Source organism: Falco naumanni, chromosome 6 (genome assembly GCF_017639655.2).
Source record: "Falco naumanni isolate bFalNau1 chromosome 6, bFalNau1.pat, whole genome shotgun sequence".
NCBI lineage: Eukaryota > Metazoa > Chordata > Aves > Falconiformes > Falconidae > Falco > Falco naumanni.
Genome location: NC_054059.1, coordinates 74,845,742 through 74,862,075, shown reverse-complemented (window position 1 = coordinate 74,862,075; position 16,334 = coordinate 74,845,742). Strand labels below are relative to the sequence as shown.

At 45.9% G+C, this 16,334-nt stretch overlaps 1 protein-coding gene across 2 annotated transcripts in view; it reads right to left on the bottom strand.

The window, feature by feature from the left end:
- Window positions 1-16,047, bottom strand: part of LYST (lysosomal trafficking regulator) — a 96,190-nt gene extending 80,143 nt beyond the window's left edge. The window contains exon 1 of one of the 2 annotated variants that reach the window (XM_040597912.1): window positions 15,764-16,047. The gene's annotated coding sequence lies outside the window, so the exon portion shown is untranslated. Of the gene's footprint in view, window positions 1-6,391; window positions 6,502-15,763 lie in introns of those variants that run through there. The other variant, XM_040597914.1, reaches the window with a different exon arrangement.
- Window positions 16,048-16,334: the final 287 nt, after the last annotated feature.

The window sequence follows — 16,334 nt, the reverse complement described above, 5'->3', positions numbered from 1 at the left end:
TTATTTTAAACAACAAATATACCACTCAAATCACAATCTGGAGGGCCATACAAATCTTTCTGTAATTTATAAGACTGTACCCGATACTCAGGAGAAATAGAAGAGGTAAAAAGAATGTTGAGCAGTATCTTGAAGCACTCTGGCTGAAGGGATATTCCTGAAACTGAAAGCTTAGTAGAGGATTAAAACGAGAAAGTAAAATGCTTGAGACAAAATTTGGCATCGTGTCTAAAGTACCCACTAAGAGCAAATAAGAGGGGAAGATCAATGATCAGAGGGAAGAAGAGGTCATTAATGGGCAAAAGACTAATTCTGCTTCTGGAGCTTTAAAACTGGTCAGTGAAGTCCATATTTTCTATAGTACTCAGATGCAGACAAGACAGCAGGTAGCAATTACGAAGGTGGTATTAATTTTTTTTTACTTAAATATCTGAGAGTTTCATACTCTATTATTCCTGTTAAGCTGTTTGCCAGCTTCTTCACAAAGTGCAAACGGATTTGGTTGCTTTAGGGAAGCAGATATTTCTCCCAGGCTTTTCTGCAGAGGGGGCATTTGTTCCAGCTGCACTGACCCCTCTTGCACTGAACTGGCCCCAGAAGACCCAGTCAACCATCAAGCAAACTACAGGCAAAATGACTCACGTAACATCTCACTTCAGGTAGCTTTTCTCCAGGAGGGATGCAAGTAACAGCTAGCATTTTTATTTCATTTGTGAAAGTTTAAACAGGACTTGAAATTAGTCAAGCAGTATGGACTCCAACAGAGAAACTATAATCAATAATTACACTTAATTTCATATATATTCAATACATAATAATAATGACTAAGAATATGAAGTTTCCCAGTATACCTATTACTAGGTAGGCAGATACCAAAAAAAAATTGTGAACCACTGGAGAAACCCCTAAATCCACCCACAATGCAAAAAATAACAAACTTTACGTTTAAAGCACCTATAGTTTAGGGATCTTATCACACATGCACACACAAACAAGATTTTACACTGCTGAGACACAGCTGGGGAGATGAATGAAGTGTGCCAGATGAAGGCTACGTACGTTCAGTAACCAAACATCATATGATACCTTTTTTCTGCAAATGCTAAGGATTTAGCAGGACTCCAATAATCAAACTGACTCTGTAACTAAAGTAATTTAGGCTTCTAAAAATAGGTCTAGATTAATTAGAAGTACCTTCTGGAGTTAAAAAGGCCCAACACAGCATTTAATCTATATTACGTATAGACACTTAAAGGAAATTCTGCTTTCCTTTGATCTTTTGTTAATTGAAACTGGAATGAAACTACACACTCCTCAGTGACTCAAATCTCCCCTTAAAATTGAAAGATGCAAGTAATAGAAAGATAAATACACACCTTGGGTAGCACACAAAGTTTCACAGTTTAGGGCTTTTGCTTTGTTTTCTCTATGGCAAGCCATAAGAATGTTTGATTTCAATTCTTTAAAACTAGAATTACTAAACTCTTGCTTTCCAATAGAAAGAGAATAGGAAAGAGAAAGACTTGCACTTTTTGGTTAATTTTAAAGCTATTTCAGTGTCTGAATTACTGAACCAAAACTGGATGGACAAATTTCAACTGAAAATATTATAACAAAAGTATACTGCTGGACTTCCATCAGCTCCTGTAATGCAATTGTGAACTATCAGGAATATCTCCTTGTCTTACACATTTTCCTTAATAATTCACTCTTTCCCTGAATTAAGCCTAACTAAATCAGTTGCTCACCCCCCAAGAACATGAATTTTCAGTAAATGCCTCCACAATACTAAAGAGGAATAGAGGAAGCCAGGTGTTTCCTGAAATAAAACTGGACAAATTTAAAATCTGTATTAATGCTTCCAATGAAGCCTTGCTTTTGGCACTACCTGACAGTAATTTCTCCTGGTATTTCATCTTCCCATTTTTCTCTTGGGAAAGCAGAAAGGTTTTTCTCTACTGTTAGAAGTCTGAAGCAGCAGGAACTCTCTCCTCCCACCTCATATTTAGTATTTGATGCTCCCTTACTTTTCCATGGAGCATGGCAATGTTTTTAACTGAAGTCAAAAAAGCTCAATTTTCTGGGTGCAGAAAGAGAGGTCAAAGAACATATAAATGTAAGGATTTTCTGAGATTGTCAGATGCTTGCTCAGCCACTCCAACACAGTCTAACAGGCACTAGTCTTCCACCATCTCTCATAAACCACCATTTATCACTTCTGCTTTCCACTGCCCACCTTGCAAATTATCCAGAATGCTCAGAAAAGCTCTTAAAATAATTCTCTCAGTGCCTCAGCTCCACATGGCTCAAAAACCCCACACAAAACAGAATCATCACAGGGCAGGATCCAGATGCCTGCAGTGAACTATACAAGCTCAGAAGTGCAGAAGACAACCCTTTCAGCGCTCATCCACTATGCGGCCATTGCAAAATCACTCTCACAGTAACAGCAGGCAGTGGGGAGTTATTTACAGGGGAGAAGAGAGCTAAGGAAGTCAGAGAAGTAGAAGAATGGAAGCCCTGCTCTTTTGTAATAGACCGAAACCACAAAATATCTGAGCTACAGAACATGAAAGATAATGAAATGTGCAGTGCTGACTAAAAAGCCTAGCGAAACTTAAAAGAAATATCCAGAACAAAGGTACAATAGAACTTACAGGTACCAAAATACAGCACTACCCCAGGACTTCACTACAGCATTACATACCTATTCCTTCCTCAACATACATGAGCTAATGAATTAGCATTTAATTTTCTTCTGTCTTGCTCTCATACTCAGCATCAGATTTAAGCTATATCTTCACACAGGTCACAGCACAGTTACCCAAAAGCCACACTAACAAGACTTACACTTCCATTCTAGTAGTTAGTACCAAAAAACCTGACTTGCCAGAAAAATGAGATTTAATCAGACCCCAGACTGCAAACAGGAACCATGAAGAGCTACCAGCAAAAAAAAGCTTCAGGACTGCACACAGCATCTTTTTCTCCTTTCCCCTCCCACATTCCAGTATCAATTCTGTACAGAGTGCTTTATCCAGAGGCAAGACATTCCCATGCACTAACTTCAACAAGTCACTGAAAGACATGTTCAAATGCAACGCTTGAATCTGAACAGAAGAAAATAAAACCTGGATCTAACGCTGCTTTATTAGATCTTCTGAAATGACCATGACAGCTGAAGCAGACATGCTACTGAGTCCAAGCAAAAGCCCCCATCTTCGGAAGAGCAGCTAGGGTGCTGTTACACAAGACAGCTCAGCCCACCTGACGACTCATGACTAGTTTTTTCAGCTGGATTTTTTTGTTGTTGTTGAATTGCCATGTTGAGGGATCAGGCAGTTGTCACTGTCAAAGGGAAGAAGGCAGGAGGGCAACCTCTCCCTTCAGCAGTAACAAGCTGCTCGATCAGCTTAGCCAGCTCAGACAAATCAGTCCAGGCGACAGAACAGAAGCACCCACCAATCTCTTCTACCTGATCTTGTCCCAGTCTAAAAAACTCATCTCTAGATTGGTGCTGTCACAGGGGCTGATAGCTCTGATGACACCAGCTCAATTACTTGCTACTGTCTAAAGGCCTATGATTCTCCATCAAGCAATAATTTGCCAAAGCAACTGACATTCTCACAACCATCTCTGGACTGCAAAAGAAAGCGAGAGTCAAAGTAATCCCAGACATATACACACAGAGCCCTCTCCACTGCATATTACAATCCTTTTCCAACATTCTAATCCATTTTTCCAGCAAACATAACAGAAAAGATGACCCTAAAGTTGAATCAACAATATTAAATAGTGACATCTCAGGCAACAGCTACTGCAGTTCTTCACTAAGGAAGCCCATGCAGCCTGACATCTCCTCAAAAAGGAATAAAACAGGTATTAGTGAGGTCTCATTGATGACAGCTGTTCACTCCAAAGAACTTAAATTCACCCCACAGAGGACATGCAAGCATGTTCTGGACAGCAAGTGTTCCCTAGTGCAACAGAATCCTCTTACAAAATAATCATTTCACCCTACGTTCCCTCTGCCCCCTTCTGCCCGCAAAAGACAGGTATCAAAACCAGTTTTGCTTCAGTATTCATCTATGTGCATCATCTTATTTAAAAAGGCACCACCATGACAATGGCAAAATTCTTCCAATATGAAGGGAATTAGATCCCTGTGCAAGCTGCAAGGGTGTATAATTGTGTATTAATACAGACACACCATGGTCTATTAAAGAAATCACTGACAGAACTGATAGCTTCCTGAAACATTTGTTCATATTTCATAATATTTGCTTACGCTCCTTGAGCTTAACTGTAAAAAGAGCTACATAAAAGCAGTAACTTAATTTCAGCAAGTGTTAGGAATGCAGTTTCTCTTTTCTAATGTTTACAGATCAAGTGTCTTACTTTCCAACAGATCCTATGTTATTGTTCAAGATGCTTACAATCTCTTTCCTTATTGTCTTACACTGCATGGAAAACTGATGTTGGAAGCACATGAAAAACCTACCAGGGACTAAGAGAAAGGAAGAAGCAAAAGAAGCCTCTAAGCAGAATCTGAATTTAATGGTTACTAAACAGAAAAAACTTCTTACAATTAAACATTTTTAATGGAAAGCTGTCTTTTGAGTATGGTAGAAAAACTAATAGGGGAAAGACAGAGGGAAAGCAGGAAGGGAGTGACATTAAAAGAGCTCCTCTTAAGAAATCTGCATACAGTCTTACAAACCAAGTGATGACTGACTTCCTGAGGTCCCATTTATTCTTAATTTTTTTTCCTGTAGAAGCAAGGCACTGAAAGGCACTTGCTTTTAGCAAGATTCTCTATCCAAAGCTCAATGAGGAAGAAAAGAAAAAAAGAATAAAATAAAATACCCTAGAAGCTGATTTTTTTCTTTTCTATGACAATATATGAAAGTCTTTTCAATCTTCACTCTATTTTAAACTTCTACCAGAAACTCAGAGCCCCTAAACCACAGATGTTCTTAGATAGCTAAGATACTTTCTTCTTTGCACTTACTGCTGTGAGCCTACAGTTAAAGGCAAAGAGGAGACTCAGTATTTTCTTGACTCCTGATCATGCCGTAGCCCCGTTACGACAAAAAGCTCCACACAGACACGGTCTCTTGTCCAAGCAAGCAAATTCACATCCTCCCTTTGGGAAGAGCAAGTGTTCCAGACATCTCCTTCCTGCTACCTAGCGTAAGTTTGTGATACCCACAACTAAAACTGATCTCCCTGCTGGTTTTTCTGTCAAAGGCTGTCCCATCACCTCACAGGCAACAGTACAGTTCTGTCAGTGACACTAACTTCAAGTTCCTCTAGATGCTTATATTGAAGTCTTACTGATTCATGTGGCACTACAACTGAAAGGGGGGGGGAAGGGGGAAGTCTCCCATCCAGATTTTCTTCTCCTGCTAGTTCCCATTTATAACCACATAAGATGCTTTTCAAACTCCTAGGCCACCACATTCAGTCATCTGACCTGCTTTCTGAGTTTCTTCAGTTGCTCTGCTTTCTTTTACACAAGTAGTTTTATTCTCACATCCAGGGATGCACCTGCTTTCCCTGCCTTCTCTCTCACTGTATAGATAAGCAAAAGGCAGCCTCTTTAGTTCATTCAGGGATACCATGTAATGTCCAATTCTTAATTTTATTTTTTTTTTCCCCTCGGAAGAGTATCTTCACACATCCTCCCCATGCTCAAAGAATACCTAGAGGAGTTCTCATTGCTCCTATGTCGACCTCTTAACAGATTTTAAAAAAATAAATAAATAGAAAAAAGCTATTTAGGTGCCGAAGCACCGCAGCTGTTGTATTCCACGTCCACGGACGTCACCGCGTTTCCGTGAACAGCCTACACTTGCTTTTCTTCAGCTGTTATCTGCTGCCTTCAACAAACGCCTGGCCGGCAGCGCGGCGTCGTGCGGGGCCCCGCACAGCCCCGCCGCACCCGCACAGGGCACAGCAGGGGGCACAGGCTGGGGAGCGGCGCCGCGGCCCTGCCGCCGCCGCACACCGGCCGCCGCCTCAGGCAGCCGGCCCCCGGGAGCACCGCGGCCCTCCCGCCGCTCACACCAGGAGCCGGCCCCTGGGCAGCGAGGAGGCCCTCGGCGCGCACCCACCCCTCCCGCCTCCCCGGGCCGGGCCCCGGCGGCCGCGTCTTCCGCCTCCCGGAGCCGCCAGCGGGCATCCCCACACCGCCGAGGCGGCAGGCGACGGCTGACAGACAAACAGGCCGCCCCGGCCCAGGCACGGCGGCTCCCGCCCGCGGCCCGCCCCTTCGCCGAAACCGGCGGCGGGGCCTGCGCCCGCCACGCCGCCTGCCTCCCGCCCGGCCCCACAGCACCAGGCGAGCGTGCCCCCAGCCCAGCCGCAGCGGCGCCCTCCCCACCCTTACCCACTCCTCGCCCCGCCGGAACCGGCGCGCCCGACCGCCAGCTCCGCTCTTATCCCGCTGACAGCGTCCCGGCAGCCCATGGCGGGAGGGTCCCGCCCGGCGCGGCCCAGCCCGGCCCCGCCCCGCCGCGCTGCCCGCCCCCGTCGCCCGGGCAACGCGGCGCCCGCCCCGCCCCGCCCCCGCCCCTCGCCCCACCTGTCTCCGCCGCTCCCGCCGCTCCGCCACCACCGGCCGCGCGGGCGGGCAGCGGGCGGCGTCACGCGCGGGCGGTGTCACGCGCGCACCCCCAGCCAATCGGCGCCGCCGCCTGGCCCAGCACGGGGCGGGGAGAAGGGAATCCCTCCGGGCAGGGGCGCGCGCCTCCGGCAGTAGCGCGTCACCCGCCCCGCTGCCGCCACGCTCCGCCCCCGACGGCGGGGAGGGGCGGGGGGCGCCGGCGGAGGCGCCGCGGGGAGCGGGGACCGGCGGTGCCTGGGGCCGGCGGCTCCGCTCGCTCCCGGCGCCGGGGCGGGAAAGCGCGTGCGCCCGCGGGTGCCACACGGCCGGGCAGCCTGCCTGCCTGCTCCTGCCTGCCCGCCCGCCCTCTGCCCGCCCTCTGCCCGCCTGCCTGCGGCCCTCCTGCTGCCTGCCTGCTCTCCTCCCGCCTGCCTGCCTGCCTGTCCTCCCACCTGCCCGGCTGCCTGCCCTCCTTCTGCCTGCCCTCCCCCTGGCCATCCACCTGCCCCGAAGCCCACCGGGCCGGTGCCCCTCACCTAACGGCTGGGCTGCCTCAGCCCACCACCCCTGGTTTTTACGTCAACACTTACAAGCACCCTCACTCTCCCTTACTTAGGTGTGCCCGGCGTGCACGTTGGCATCGCTGCCAGCGGCTGCAGGCCCCTGCCCGCTGCGAGCCGCTCCCCAGGCCGGGCTGCAGGGCCCTGTGCCTCAGGATGAAGGGCTGCGGAGGGGAAGGGCTGTGCCAGCAGCGGGAAGGGTTCACTCTCCGATATTTGCTCCAAGTAAATTCTTGGAGCGAGCTTTGCGGCTGCAGAGCTGGGCTCTGGCCCTTGGCTGAGATGCCTGGCAGCGCGGGTTGCCCGCCATGCTGCTGGGTCGGCTCCCGTCAGGGCCGCTTCATGTGTGCGAATAAATCAGTAACGTGCCCTGACTCCATGTCCCTGCTCTCGCCCTCGCCAGGAATTCCCCTGGCACGGCCGGGGCACCGACTCATTTCTTGACAGGGGCACCAGTATGTCACAGGCGATGTTTGTGCGTGCGTGCTTCACGCACACGCCCCTAGGTCTGGCATAACCTCCCCAGTTTTTGAAACCAGGAGGCGGCACACAGGGTGCGGGAGTGCCCTGGCCTCCGGGCATCCCTGTGGCGGCCTCAGGCCTCCCCGGCCCCGCTGCCCTGGCTGGTGAAGGCTCGCCGCAGCTCTGCGACCGCCTTTCAGTCACCGTCCCAGGGCCTGCTGCCTACCTCCCCGGCGTTCGGGGTTTGTAACACTTAAGCCAGGCTGCCTGCAAGGATTACACGGATGGACAGAGCCAGATCTTGGGAATGCTTTGGATAGTGGGATCCCAGGACCCACCTGCCAAATTAAGTTTAGATACACATGAGGTAACAGCGGTTAAGTCTTCGGCAAATAGGAACTTCAATCCGCCTGTACACCCTGTTTCTCCAATTCTTTCCCTATTTATGGCCACGTTTCTTATTTTTTTTACCTGGCACCTGTTACTCATGCTGGTCCCCACCAGGCACAGGGCTAAATGCACCTCTGATCCAAGCCAAGCGAGCAACTCCCCTCTGCAACGGCCAGCTGCGCAAGCCCTGAGACAGCACCTTTCTCTGGACGCTAGGCACCTGGACAATACTTCTGCACTTGAAAATGTCATAAATCCCTGGAAAAAAAAGAATCCTAGGTGACTGACACCAGTATTACACTAAAAGCAGGAAGGGCAAGGAACCCGACACGCTGCTCTGCTGCCGAGCGAGGGTACATGGCACAGCCCCAGTGGTGCCCCATGTCCCCAGTTAGATGCCCACCCTTGGGATGGCCGGTTTTCAGCCCAGAGAGGCAAGTGGCACCCTTCAAGGGCAGTCAGCTCTCTTCAGCGGCCACAGAGAACTTAAGGACTTTGGGAAAATGGGTTCACTCAACACCCTGGAGTTTAGATGCCACTTAGCTGCTAATTCAGGCAGACTAAATCCTACTTTAAAGCCAGTTTATTTTAAACTCCTGGAGAACATGGTAGGATTTGATCTAGCCTATCCCAGCTGGCACTTCAGCTACTGGGGAGGAAAGTGAGCCAAAATTCCCAATCCTGGGCTCAGGGAGTCCTTGCCCTGAAGCAAACACCAAGGCTCACGTGAAGCCACCTTGTTCTCAGCAGCCAAGAAAAGAAGTCTCTTCTCCCTCCAAACCAAGGCTTCCTATTTTTCAAAAAAGAAGAGACAGCTCTGTTTTGTCTTTCCTCTAGATCTTCCAGCTGCATAAGGGTTACTACAGGGATGTGTGTCCCTCCTTGGGGATGACAGTGGCAGGAGGACAAAGGTTTCTACTGGCCTCTCCCATGAAACTCCTGCCTGCCAGTAACTCCAAGGCTTTTTGCTGGTACCTCAGCCCAGTTTTCCTCAGCAGAAGACGCGGGCAGAGCCAACGCGGTGCTTGACATTTACACATTGTCTATGGTTTTCTCAAGCAGACCATACATCGCCTTGTGCGGTTGCATGGCATAACTGAAACAGCAGCAATAAAAATGAAGTCAATGGCCAACAGTACATCAACTCACCTTTGGAATATTAGCTTTTAAAGTGCAAAGAACAGGAGCGTTTCAGATTGATAGCATAAATTTTACTGAAATTAAGTGTTTTCAGGTGAGAATTGGCCACCACATGCAAACATCTGAGTGAATTTTTGCAAGTTATCTATTAAAATCTTTGGAAGGGAAGCTAGCCATAGCTTAAATTGAAATGCACTGAAGCAGTTGTCACGTGTATGCTAAAATAACTTTATAAACTGTCTGGACTAAAAAAATTGCTGAGAAAGATAAGTAGGTGCAATTAAAGATTATATCAGACCAGTAATGTTCTTCTCACTTGAATGCTTCAAAGTGCAACCTATCTTTCAGTTTATGTGGATTTTCTTTAATTATAGCAATTAAAGCTCCTGCTACAGATGTGACAGCATGCCTGTTCAGTTTTAATCCGAGGGTTTCAGTTTTCCAGTTTTTCACTGATAACTCCCTTTATTCTACAAACAGTATCTGAATCTCACTTGAAATCTATAAATTTTTTTGGCAGAATTGTTCCTGAATTGGTACTATAATTCTCCTGGATACATGCAGAAGGTAGTAAGATGGAAAACAAGTGAGAAACAAAAACATGAGTGCTATTTCCCTACTGTTCTCCTGGACAATAGAATAAGCCCACAGCCCTGAGACCTGCACAGTCACACTGGTATTTAACTTCTTCAATATGTGGTGCTAATGCTCATGGACAGTAGGTTTAGGTCAATGGTTCCAAAATTTTAGGGGTCAGTGAGCCACTGTCCATTCCCAGAACTTCTTAAGTGCTCACAGCACCTTTTTCATAAGGCTGCATCTACTCTCATTCTCAAAGTTTCAGCTGTGAGCACTACAAAGATAATGTGAGGCGGAGATTTTTTGGGCAGTTTCTACAGTCTGATTCTCCCTTGCTCCTTTCCAATGAGTATTTACCTGTCTAGGAAAATTTACCTATGTTTTAATGGTATAATAAAGTCAATAATAAAACCCGTGGAGTAATACATATAGCATGTGAGCTATCTTGAATCCACGATCTTAAATCAGAGAGGTTTGTGGAAAGGGCATCTTTTGTCAGCTGAGATGAACAATCTTTCAGCAGGGAATGAATAATGGTCTGTTTTCCCAAGGAAATATATTACTCCGTTTTTTTCCTATGCTACTGTAAAAAAATCTGAAAGGGTGAATGAAATAGTGAAATAGTTTTGCACTTAGGGAATCAGCGAATGGTCTGAGGGATTTATTAAGAAAATGTACTAGTTTAGATGTGGGTCTGCCTATATCATGAGGAGAAACAGTGTGAGTAGATGCACTTCCAGATCAATGTTGGAGGAGATAGCTGTTGGATAAATTCAAGGACAAACAAATCCACGCTGGTCACATTTCATGTCTGCATTCTTCATGTTTGACTTGTTGACTGCAGTGGTATAGAAAGACCAGAGAGAAAAGGAAAATGTCGTTCAGCGGGTAGAAATCAAAGGTGGAATTAAATGGAGCCATTCCAAAAGGAGCTTACAGCACAGGAGTCGAAGGAAGCCTTCCCTAGCTGTTTGTAATCCTTGTTTAGGCTTGCCTCCTGCAAGCACAACTTGATTCCCAGTAATGCTCGAGTTTTCATTGCGGTAATTCCTGGTCATAAGGATGTGTTTACTGATGGTTCTAGTTCGCATTTCCAGAATGGAAGAGCAGGTAGCCACATAGCTTGGCTGTAACACTGTATGACCCTGGAATTTGTCCAATGTATAATCTACATGAAAGAATTAAAAAAATACTTTCATTGTCAGATTTGAATCAGTGAGTTTGAACCAGACAAGACCAGCCTTGGTTTTCCCATTTAGAAGGAACTAATCCAGTTTAAAGTTTACTCAAAAACGGTTGAGGTAAAATCACTAGCTGCAGTGTGCGCTGAGGGAGAAATAAATTGCCTTTAGTGCAGTGAGTTTGGATGATGTAATAAAACTTGATTGAAATAAATTTCCATAGAAATGATGGAAGCTAGAATAATTCCCTCTACAAAGAAAGGAAAAGCCTAATGAGAAATGCAAATGGTATGAAAAGCTATATACAGGACTTTGAACTTTAATTTGCACCTTCTCACGGCTCTCCAATGTATGAACTTGACCAGACCATAGCCTCTTCCAGTTACACGCCATCATGTGCCTGTACCAGCGTCTAAAGGCTTGCCCCTGTTTGACAATAAATGATCAGGCAGAGGATGTGTTCTTGAACTGAGTTCAAAAGGTGAAACTGAGGTGAAATCTCCATAAAATGCATGTCAGGCTGCAGTTTTCACGTGCCCTTATGTGGTCCACCATTATTTTTAGCTGGATCCGCAGCCCATGCGAAAATACTGGACTAGCTGATTATCTTCCTAATCCACTGCAAAATGCATAGCTGCAGTTCACAGTAACAAATACCTTATATTTATTTTTTCCCAAGAAACACTACAAAATTAGCTAACTCATAGAAAGAAGTAGTATTATTTTAAAAATCTCTTGTTAGTACTGTTTCATAGGAAAAGTCCTAGTAGATTTTCATTTTCAGCACTTATACACCATTTCTGAATTTTTGCCTTGGGTCCTCTTAAAACATTGAATTAATACGGGACTGCAACATTTAGGATGGGTGGATATTTTCTAAAGAGAAAGCAAAACCAAAGTTAGGTAATTCACAAAAGCATGAGGAGGCCCCTGAAAATGACCTTGTTGCCATAGGTACATTTTTGTCAGGACTTGCTGATCTGTTCATATCATAATAAAGGTAATCCCCTAGAATTTGTCAGGATAACAATCTATCTTTCAAAGGAGCATATAATCAGAGTGGTAGATCTGGGAAGCGCAGATCCAAACACCGTTGCCTGTATAGCAGAGGCGATGAGAGTTGATATTTGTCTGGGTAAAGCTTAGGCAAGCTCTCATGCTGAATTCTTTCACCCTCTTCTTCCCACTCCTGGCATCTCTCTCCTTTTTCCTTTCAGAAGAAAAAAGAAATTACTCATTTTGCCTGGACACAGTTGAAACAGTCTGATACTGCTCATTATTCTTATGACAGCTAACCATTCTTCATGGCTGTTCGGTTTGATGGGGGGGGTGGTGGTGTGTGTAGGGGTGTGTGTACTTCTTGGTTTTGTTTCAATGCAGATACCTCCATGGCTTTTTTTCACTGTTTCAGTTCCCTGATGAATTCCAGTTGTGTCTTAAAAATGGCCAGACTGGGTCAGACTGAAGAGCTGCTCAGTCCAGCATCAGTCACAGCTGCCTGCAGAAAGCTACACCGACAGGACAAGCGTATGGGGACGTGGTACCCGGTCCAGCTCGCAGCAGCCTGCGGCTCAATAATGTGCTGGGACAGATGTGGCATCCTCATGGTTTATGGACTTTGATTAATTTTTCTTCCATTGATTTGTCCAGTAGCTGTGTGAGCCCATGTAACGCTTGGGCACCAAGCAAGCTCTGCAGCGTTCCAAAGCTCAGTTACACGGCTGGCTAAAAAGCACTTCTTATTATTTGTTTTGGACTTTTTACCTGCCCTTTTCTCTTGACTTCCTCTAGTTCTTCTGCTTTGCGAAAGAGGAAATAATTACTCTCTAGTCCCCGTCTCTGTGCTGCTCATGGTTTTAAGACTTATTGTCAAATCTCCCCTCTGCTCCTTTTGTTTCGTGCTGGTGTCCCAAACTATTTAATCACTCGCTGTGTAGTATTTGCTTCAGCTTTCTTGCCCTTCTGTGAACCTTTTCTTGTTCTTTTTAGCGTGACAGAACTGGAGCTGCAGACAATATTCAAGATGTGAGTCCACCGTACATTTCCTGCATACTATGCTTATGTTTTCCTCTCTGTTCTTTCCTTTAAAAATCCTAATGTTGTAGACCCTTTCCTCCTCCACCACTGAGCGCTGGGCTGACAATTCATAAAACTGTGTGTCGTAACTCAGGACTCTCTTCCACCCAAGCAATAAGGCTCATCTCTTCAGCACTCCTCTCTCTGCAGGCTGAGTTAGGGTTGTTTTGATTGGGGTGCCTCCCTTTGCTGTTATCACCATTGATTATTTTTTTTCTGCCTTTTTAACCCAATAACTCATAGCTTGAAATCCTTTTCTCAGCTGACTTTCATTTTTGCTACCTAGAGTTACTCACCACCAGGAAACTCTTTCACCTCAAACTATGCTTAATTTTCCAGGTAACTTCTATGTCAAACAACACAAGCCCAAGGGCAGATTTCTGAGTCTTCATTGGTGACTCCACTCTCCTCCCTCCTCCCAAAAATCTCCAGTAGAGCTGTGAGATATTTTTTTCTACAAAAGCTACACTGATTTTTCCGCATTATATCACATATGTTCATGCACCTGATAATTATGTTACGTATTATAGCCTCTACCAATTTGTTCAATATTTCTGCAACTCTTTATGGTCACTTCAGGTCAGATATCAAAATATAAACATAAAGCATTTCTTGTGATAATTGTGATAATCCGTCTTTCTTTTTGTTTTTTTTTTTTTTTTTAAAGCTGGGCCTTTCTAAATTTCATGAGTTTCGTTACAGTCAATGTAGCATTAGAAAGATTCAGTAGAAAAACTCTGTCTTTCACAAAAAAAAGGATGTCACTCTGTATTGATTAGTTTTTGTTGTTTTTTTTTAAAGGAAAATACATAAGCCAGATCAACAACACAAAGTTGTTAATCACAACACTATGACTAAATTATGAGATAATAATTTTCTGGCAAACTGACCATGATTTTTGCAAATATATTAACTCTACTTAAAAATAAACAAACCAACCTGTCCAAAACATTTCTGCTCCTACATGAGACTCATACTGCATTTCTCCCTGTGATTTCTGATTAGCAATCTAATTTGTTGTTTCCAGTCTAGCCATGAATTTCTTAGTGAATTATCTTTGCTGGAAAAGGAAAGGTAATTCAGCAAAGGTAAATGTTCACTGTTTGCAGACACTTTTTTTCTGATTAGAGCGTTGGATGTCTCCATCTTCAGAAGCAGTATCCCACCTCCATGCATGCAATGCTAAGGAGCATTCGGGGTGCTCCTTAGCTGCGGGTGAAGCAAGCACAGAGCAGTCACGGAGCTGCTCTCCAATGCTGTCCTGGTGCTGGGGGGCTCGTGGCTGCCTGTCCCGCTGTGCAGGAGGTACTGGCGTGGTGTCAGGGAAGGTGAGAGGCCGGTTCAGTGCCTGTCCCCCACCTGTCCCGGTGTTCATGGGAGCTTTTGTCGGCTTTGCAAATGCGACATTTTCTTAGGGATGCTCTAATGGGGACAAACTGCTCCCCCCAGCCCAGCAACTCCAGAGAATGGACATTTAGAGGCATTTGGTTCCCTCTTGGTACGTACACCAGCTTCGGCTCTGGCACAGCCGGGGGTTCTGACAGGGAGAATGATGATGCTGAGCAAGCAAAAGGGTACAAGGGAGCCGGTGTGGTGTGGATGGTGCACAGGGTTTGCATCGCCTGCTTTGGAATAAACCCAGCACATGAAGTAGTCACTGTAACAACACTCAGCCTTTGTGCTTTTCTGCTTTTCTTTAGGTGGTGCTGCCTCCAGATTAGCATTTTTGGACGGGCACTAGCTCGGAAGAAACAAGAGGGCACAAAGCATGCTCTATTTCAGATGCTGTCATTTCCCCACGACCAGCAGCGGTCTGAACCTTTCTGACAGCGTTCTGTCAGTTCCCCTCCATGCTCATCTTACTATGTTTTCTGTTCTTTCTCCAAGTATCTTGAGCATTGCTCCAAGCCACCATTTGATGCTATAATGCAGCATTCAGAAAGAGAAAAAGAGCATTGATTCAAGGCAAGGGAATGAGGCAATTTCGGAGTTTTATGTAACTCGGTGGAGCTCTGTAGTTATTTAGTTGCATTAAATAATTCAGTGAGGAGACTGTCTGAAATGCAACAGCCTCTTTGTTTCCTCTGAAAGGTGATGCATGCTCCTAGGGCTTCAGACATCTATCTAGCAACCAGCACAGACTTTTTTAGAAACACAAGCATTTATATATCCAGAGACTGGCTCCCAGCACCCCTCCAGGCCCTCTGCCAAATCTTCTCATTTTTGCATTATAAGGCCAAATCCTGTGCACAGTTTTGTCAGCGTTACTCTCCTGCTTTCAGCAGTCACCCCAGAGTCACACTGCTGCAAACGGGTTTGTTATAACCTTCAGTGTTTCCCCAGCCCAGCCCACACCATCCCAAACCTTCTTCCCCACCTGGCCCATGGCTCTTCCCTGTCTGCTGACCTGACACACAGAATTCAAATCACAAATATCAGCCCCCAGTTCTGATCAGTCCCCAGACAAGCACCAAAGCACGTGTGACAACTGCTACTCATGCCTGAGCCCTCATGCCAGCCTCGCCAGAATCCCTGCCAACCTGCACCCCAGGCAAGTCCCCCAGCCACCTCTGCTCGGGCTGATTTTCCTGCACCTCCTCCCTCAAGAAACCTGACTGCCATCGCTCCACGTTGAGGGGAATAACCCTCCTTGGGGACCTTTCTTTCTCTCATCAACCTTCCCCATTTCCCCATGCAGCTTACCCTTCCCTTGGAAATTAAGCATCATCCTAAAGAATAAAAACTGTTTAAAAACCTGTAGAGCATACCTGGTTTCCTCAGAGAGTTGCAACTAAAAAGCAAGGGGACAGTGACACAGAATTACATGGGCATCCTCCTTCTGGGGACTCCTCTGCTAGCATTTGACACGGACCCAGTCAGAGGGATGATGCTGCGTCTGCACAAACTGCTGCAGTGAAGCCTCGGAGTTTCTGTCAGGCTGCTGGATGAAATCACAGCTTCTTTGCTGATATGCTCTGGCTCCTTTTCAGCTTCACACAAGCAGCCTGTCCTGCAGAGATTTGGAATTTGGAGGTTGCTTTGGTTTGTTTTGCTTTGAGTTGGTTGCGCTGCTGTGTCTGCAGTGCTGCTGGAGGGGAAAAAAAAAGGAAAAAAAGAAAAAAAAGAAAAGAAGGGAAAGAAAGAAAGAAAGGCAAAAAGGATTCCTGCAGGCTTTTTCTGTCAATGGTGCAGGAGGGTGAGTAAACAATGCAGGCAGCTAAAAAGATTGTGCTAAGTGGTGCAAGAGGCTAAAAGCTTTCCAATATGCCATTCCATTGTGTTTGCTTGAGTGTTGTGTATAGGCACAGAAAAAGGGAACAGTTCAGTCTTAAGGCCACA